This window comes from Otolemur garnettii, unplaced genomic scaffold, assembly GCF_000181295.1.
Source record: "Otolemur garnettii isolate 467f Iridium unplaced genomic scaffold, OtoGar3 scaffold00036, whole genome shotgun sequence".
NCBI lineage: Eukaryota > Metazoa > Chordata > Mammalia > Primates > Galagidae > Otolemur > Otolemur garnettii.
Window position 1 is genome coordinate 15,425,840 of NW_003852431.1, and position 7,105 is coordinate 15,432,944.

Consider the following 7,105-nt stretch of genomic DNA (forward strand, 5'->3'; position numbering starts at 1 on the left):
TATCTTGAAAATGGTGAGGGATGCACAATCATGGACCCAAACTTGATAAAATGACACAGAACTTAATTTACACACACATGCACACACACATCCTGCATACAAGGAGCACAACTTTTGTAAAAAAAAAAAAAAAGGAAACTGTAGGGGAGGCCAAGAGTCAGACTACCTCTGAGCAAGATGATCTGCAGCTGAGGGGTGGACCCTCGGGCCATTCCTCTGCAGGTGCTCCTCCTAGAAGAAGAGCCTGAGCCTTCAGTATGTAGTCATTTGTTAATTACTCCCCTCACCTGTGTTGTACGGGCTCAATAAAAGGCGGGTGCAAAGAAGGGCGAGCCCGCCTCCCTCAAGCTTGCACTTCTAATCCTCATCATGCCTGGTTCCTTCCGGAGGGGATCGAGACCAGAGCCATAGGTGCCTCACGAGTTGCGACAGGAAACTAATATCCAGAGACATCCTCATAAATAACTATGCATATATTAACTACATTAATTAAAGACAGGCCTAACTTTAACAAAAGGACAGAAAGATTCCATGGGAAATACACAGATTAAAATCAAACAAAACTTGGAAGGGGGAACAGCAATCTAATCTTCCCGAGGAACTACTTTGACTGCCAAATCGTACCCGGAAACCAGGACTCTGTCTACCCCTTTCCTTTTATAGTTTCTACACAAAAGCTTCAGTGAATTCTGGGCATTTTCTGCTTATGTAAGTTTTTATTATTTACTTGGTTTTAGAAAAAGATCTGTCTCGTATAGTTGTGGATAAAAAGAAAACATAGAAACAATTATAAAAGTGAAGGTGGCAAAATTTTAACAAGATTGGATGTTTGGATCATTACCGTCTTGGTTGTGAGATTGTGCTGAACTGTGAAAGATCATGTCTTTAGCGGGGAATGGGTAGAGCAGACATGAGAGCTCTCTATATTAATTTTACATGTCAACTTATAATTATCTCAAGTATAAAGTTAATTGAAAATTATTTAGAATCAGGCTTATCATTGGCTCCACAGTAGTTAAGCATTTCTACCTTAGAGATAAACTCGTAAACTGTTTTGGTACTACAAAAACATAGGATCAAACATTCATTTTGTTACTATCTGCTTTTGCTTTGGTTGCATTTTCATGAACAATAAGTAACAGGAAAGAGTAACTTTAATGGTAGTTATATATTTTATCTAATGTTATTACATAGCCAACTCATATTTATTATTATATAAATTATTTTAAATCCAAAGTCATCTTCTCTCCTTCAGTTGCTGATTAAATCTTTATACGTACACTTTCATATAAGAAAGCAGCATCTTTGAAGCTTAAACAGTTCGTCCATCTTTCACATTTATGGTAAAATCAATTACAATGAATTTTGAGTAAATGAATTTGAATAATAGTCAAAGGAAACCTAACATCAGGCAATGGTTCAGTAGTACAGGGCAGACAATTGTTTAGACCTTAGACCAATCACAGATTTTTCTGGAGGAGGAGCATTTTATTACTGATGTTGTTTAAAATGAGAAAATTGTAATGACAATATAAAGCAGAGCATCTTTTGCATGATTTGATCTGTTTGTGAATTTGGGATGGATAATGACATACCTCTCCATACCCATATCTACCTCCCTCACACCACTAGGCCTTTGTCCCTAAGGCTTGCCCGCCCTTCCTTACCTGCCCTTGACATTCCATGAATCCTAAATCAAAACAGATCAAAACAGAAATCATGTCTGTCCTAGAGTTAGCCCAGTGATACTGTGGAATATAGTAAAGGAATGAAAAACCTGGCAACCTCCTGGGATACTCCAGGGAGTGAAGGAAGTAGTGATCAAAAGAAGAGTGAAGTATAAAAAGAGTTAAATTAAAATATTTTAAAAGTTCCTTGAAAAGGTAGTAAGATCATGGGACAGTTGCTAGAAAATTGCTAGCCTTAGATTTTGGAGTGCTAGAGACAGAGGCGGCAGTCTCTGTCCTTCTACAGGAGGTGTTCCACTTTGCCTACTACAAGCTGCTTAAGAAGGCAGATGAGGGGTTAGCATCTCTGAGTGAGGATGGAAGGTCACCCATCTCCACCTGCCCAATGGCCTATGCCTTTCTGACAGCAGCCATTATCCTGCTCCATACCTTTGGGGAGTTGTGTTCTTTGATGACTGTGAGAGGAGACAGTACTGGGCCTTGGGCCTGGTGTTTGGGAGTCACCTACTGAGATCAGGACTGCATTCCTAAACCCCTGGTATGAGGCCGGCCTGCTGCCCATCTATGCAGTCACTGTTTCCATGGGGCTCTGGGCCTTCATCACATCTGGAGGGTCCCTCTGAAGTATCCAGCACAGTGTCTTGTGTAAGGATTGACTACCTGGACGGATCATCTGACAGATCCCACCTGCTTGTCCACTATCCATGACTGAGCCCAGCCCCACAGCCCAGGTCCATTGCCCACATTCTCCGCCTCCTTATCAGTCTGGCCCACCACCTTCAGGGTTCTGCTTTGTCCATTAGTCTTTAGTCTCTAAGCTTTACCAGGGGCAGTTTGGGTTCAGCCAGTCAGTGATTGGTAGGTTTGAATCTGCACTTATCTCCACCTTCTGGGGGCCCCCTTGTTATTCAGGACTCTCCATGTGTCAGTGCTCTGCTCTCACCCCGCCCAAGACTCAGCCCCCTTCCCCTCTGCAGGCTGATGGCAGGAGGACAGTCAGGTGATGGTGTATTCTGCCCTGCACATCCCACCCGAGGACTGAGGGAACCTGGAGGGGGGACCCCTGGGCCTGGGATGCCTTCCTGATCTCCTCACCCTGTATTGCTCCATCTCCAGTTCTGGACAATGCAGGCTGCCAAGAAAAGGGACCTAGTTTAGCCATTTCTCTGGAGATGAAATGAAATGAGGCTCAAGGGTAGATGGGCTTTGAGTTTCCCAGTACTCCGTTCCCAGACTTGACATCTTGGTCTTTTTCTCAGGTCAGAGGAGAACCATACTTGGTGTGATAAAGACCCCAAACTGCTTTTTTGCCCTTTTTTGCATGAGGGGAGGGAGGAGGTACATTGGAACACTTCTAACCTCTTTGAGCTGTATTTTCTCTCTTCAAATTACACCTCATGACTGGGCTCATTTCTATCCATTTCCCCTTGGTCCCAGGGCCCAGGGGGAAAGGGAGGAAGTGCATGTTTGGGAACTGGTATTACTGGAACTAATAGTTTTAACCTCCTTGACCACCAGCATTCCTCCTCTCCCCAAGGTGAAGTGGAGGGTGCTGCCGTGAGCTGGCCTACTCCAGAGCTAAGCGCCACTGGGAGAGTCAGACAACCTGACAGTGTAGGGAAGGAGGACAGATTTCTGTTGCTAGAAAATTGCTAGCCTTAGATTTTTGAGTACTACTTAGTACATTAAATCACAGACTTTGGTTGTTAAATAACATACCCAAATTTGTAATTAATGAATCGCAGAACCCTAACTTCCACTCAGTCCTCTTACTAACGTGTTGACTCATAGCATATTTTTGTTTTTAGAACATACCACACATAAATAAATGCCACCTTAAAGTTTCATATAGTTTGCTCATGATGCAAAAGGATTAGAAAAATCAGGGGGTAAAGCCTACCACTTATCTTTGTTAACTGATTAATTTTATTGTTGTTTTGATTACACTTACAAGTAAGTGCTGTCAATAATGGAAGGGAAAAAAGCCCATCCAGGCTTTCCTTCCTGACTCCACCGTGCAGCAGCCCAGGGCCTGACAGTTTCTTTCTGATAGCATTCTGAGCAAACCCACACTTGCACTCAAATTTTACCCATTGCCCAGTGCATCTCATTGATCTTAGTTCTACAGCAGGAGTCTCTCCAACAAAAAAGCTTTAAGGGTTTTAAGATGAACAGTGATGTAAATTAAAGACCTGCTTCTGTTGGATAATAAAATAAAAGTGAAATAACTCTGTACTTTTACTGACCTTTTGATCCTGCATTTGCACAGGAAGTACTTAATACTCAGCCAAGTACAGTACTTACTACTCAGCATCCCAAGATGCTTTGGAAATGGGACCACTGACCCTTTTAATAGTTTATTAGAACATCTTGCTACCTATGACATGCGTACATCTCCCAAAGGTGGCAATAATTTTATAAGCGACTTTAGAAAAGAGTATGTAAAAATAGTTTTCTTCTAATCTTAGTTTTCTTCGGGGTATTTTTTATTTTCTCTTGGATTTAATAATAATACATTAAGGTCTACTTGCAAGACAGAAGGTGCTTGTATGCTTGAATGGAGATAATATTTCTGAAATACAATAAAAGTTCAAGAAGGAGCTGGCCTTCATTTATGAATATAAAATATTAAATCCTTTACTCTCAAGCATTAAAATTGAAACTGGATCATAGGATTCTAGTTAAGGTCGTTTGAATTTGTCTTAGAAAAAGATTTGGGAAAGAAACGTATCCTGAGATAGGCTGCTTCATTATCAATTTTTTAAGCCTTAAAACCAATATTTTCAATGATTTCTCCTGACATTTTTAGAAGAAAATGGTTATAGTTGACAAATACAATAAAAGGTAGGTGTATTTTTAAAGTCTGAATTACCAATGAACTAAAAAGAGTTTTAATATTAAGTTGCAGACACCATGAAAACAAATTAAACTTGCACAAAGTGATTTGACGTGATTCTTTACCATGAATGAATGGTTATTTATACCCGTAGTCCAGACTCAAACCAAAATTTGCATGTAAGGTACATGTAAGGTACATGTCTTGTTTCAGCAAGACAATGCCATATTTTTATCCCTTTGTTTTTCTAGATTCATTGTTGTTCTACCAAAAGTGATATATATTACACTATACATAATTATACTAAACATTACCCTTCAAGTAAAAAATTCAAATTTGAGCAACATATACATTCATGTTGCAAAATAAATGATTAATGTAGTAAAATTTAAGCAGGCTTGTTTGATTTGTAGATAGATCCAGGAGGAAGTATTGCAAACGCTTTTGTTTCTATACTTACTTCTAGATCTATCTTATTGGCTACTTTGCTAAACTTCAAACATGTAATATCTTAAAGGTGTAATATGCTAAATTCTAAAGTAATTTAGAAAGGTTTTCTATTTTTTTCTGATTGATTATTTTATGCCATTCAAAGAAAATTAATTGAAATCAAATGCTTGTCATGGATACTACTCAATTTATTTTTATTTATTTATTTGTTTTTAGAGACAGAGTCTTCCTTTATCATCCTCGGTAGAGTGCTGAGGCATCACAGTTCACAGCAACCTCCAACTCCTGGGCTTAGGCAATTCTCCTGCCTCAGCCTCCTGAGTAGCTGGGACCATAGGTGCCCATCACAATGTCCCGCTATTTTTTTGTTGCAATTTGGCTGGGGCCATGTTCAAACCCGCCACCCTCAGTATATGGGGCCGGTACCCTACCCACTGAGCCACAGGCACCACCCCATACTACTCAATTTAATTAGCATACGTAACAATTGTTTCCCATGTTGGTCTTGACTCATTCTTCCATTTACTCTTCCATTAATTTACTCAGCCCCTTTATATTGAGTGACTACCGTGTGTCAGGAATTGTGCCAAATACTCATGAACACAATAGATTAGGCTGTCAAGATCCATTTTATTATGAGGCTGGTCTTTGTTCATTTTGTGTTGCTATGACAGAACACCTGAGGCTGGGTAATTTACAAAGAAATTATGTTTATTTGGTTTACAGTTCTAGTAGCTGAAAAGTCCAAGACTGGGCAATAGCCTCTCATGCTACTTCATGTGAGGGCAAAGAGATTGCATAGTGACAGAATAAGCAAGACAGAGAAAACCAAAAAAACAGATTACTATTTTCATTTCAGTAGATTCCAGGGTAAAAGTGGTTTTTGGTTATACGAATAAGTTGTATAAGGATGAGGCTTAGGTTTTTAATGTACCCACCTCCTTAAAGAGGTACATTGTGTCCAGAGGGTCTTTTTTTTTTTTTTTTTTTTTGCTGTTCATCCCTCCACTTTCTCTCTGAGTCTCTAAGATCCATTATACAATTCTGTATGTTTCTGCATACCCGGGCCTTAGCTCCCACTTAAGAGTGAGAACATAAAGTATTTGGTTTTTCATTCCTGAGTTACTTTATTTAGGATAATTAGCTCCAGTTCCATCTAAGTTGCTGCAAAAGACATTATTCCATTTATTTTTTAATGGCTGAGTTATATTCCATGGTATTTTTATACCATATTTTTTTTATCCACTCATCAGTTGATGGGCACTTACGTTGGTTCCTTATCTTTGTAATTGTGAACTGTACTACTATAAACATCCTAGTGCATGTGAGTCTTTTTGATATAATGACTTCATTTCTTTTGGATACATACCCAGCAGTGTAATAACTGGATCAAATGGTTGGTTGACTTGTAGTTCTTTAAAGAATCTCCATACATTTTTTGATAAATGTTGTTATTAAGTTGGTGCAAAAGTAATTATAGTTTTAGACCATGAATTTTAAATCATTATAACTAGGTTCAAACCTATTTCCCTATATGAAAATGGGAACCATTGCAATCAACATGTTGTTGCCAATGAGAAATAAGTTTGTTAGTTTACCTTTCTAGCAACAATTTATGCACAGGGTACCCTTTTCACTACATCGGTACCAACATCTATTGTTTTTTGACTCTTTAATAAGGCCATTCTGATCAGGGAAATCTGCTCACTGTGGTTTTAGTTTGCATTTATGTGATGATTAGTGATGGTGAGCATTTTTTCATATTGGTTATTGTTGATTTGTTTGAGTTCCTTGTAGGTTCTGGAAATTATCCTTTGTCAGATGTATCATTTGTAAATCTTTCTTCCCCATTATAGAGGTTACCTCTTTGCTCTTTTGATTATTTCTTGGTTTAACTAAGTCCCATTTATTTATTTTGGTTTTGTTACAATTGTTCTCATAGTCTTAGTCATAAATTCTTTGCTCAAGTCAATGAGTTTTTCCTAGCTGTCTTTTCTGGTCTTACAGTTCATCCATTTCATTTAAAGATTCATTCACTCTGAGTTAATTTTTTGTATGGTAAGATATAGGGATGTAGTTTTATTATTCTGCATGTAGCAATTTTTTCAGGACCATTAATTTAAAAGAATAT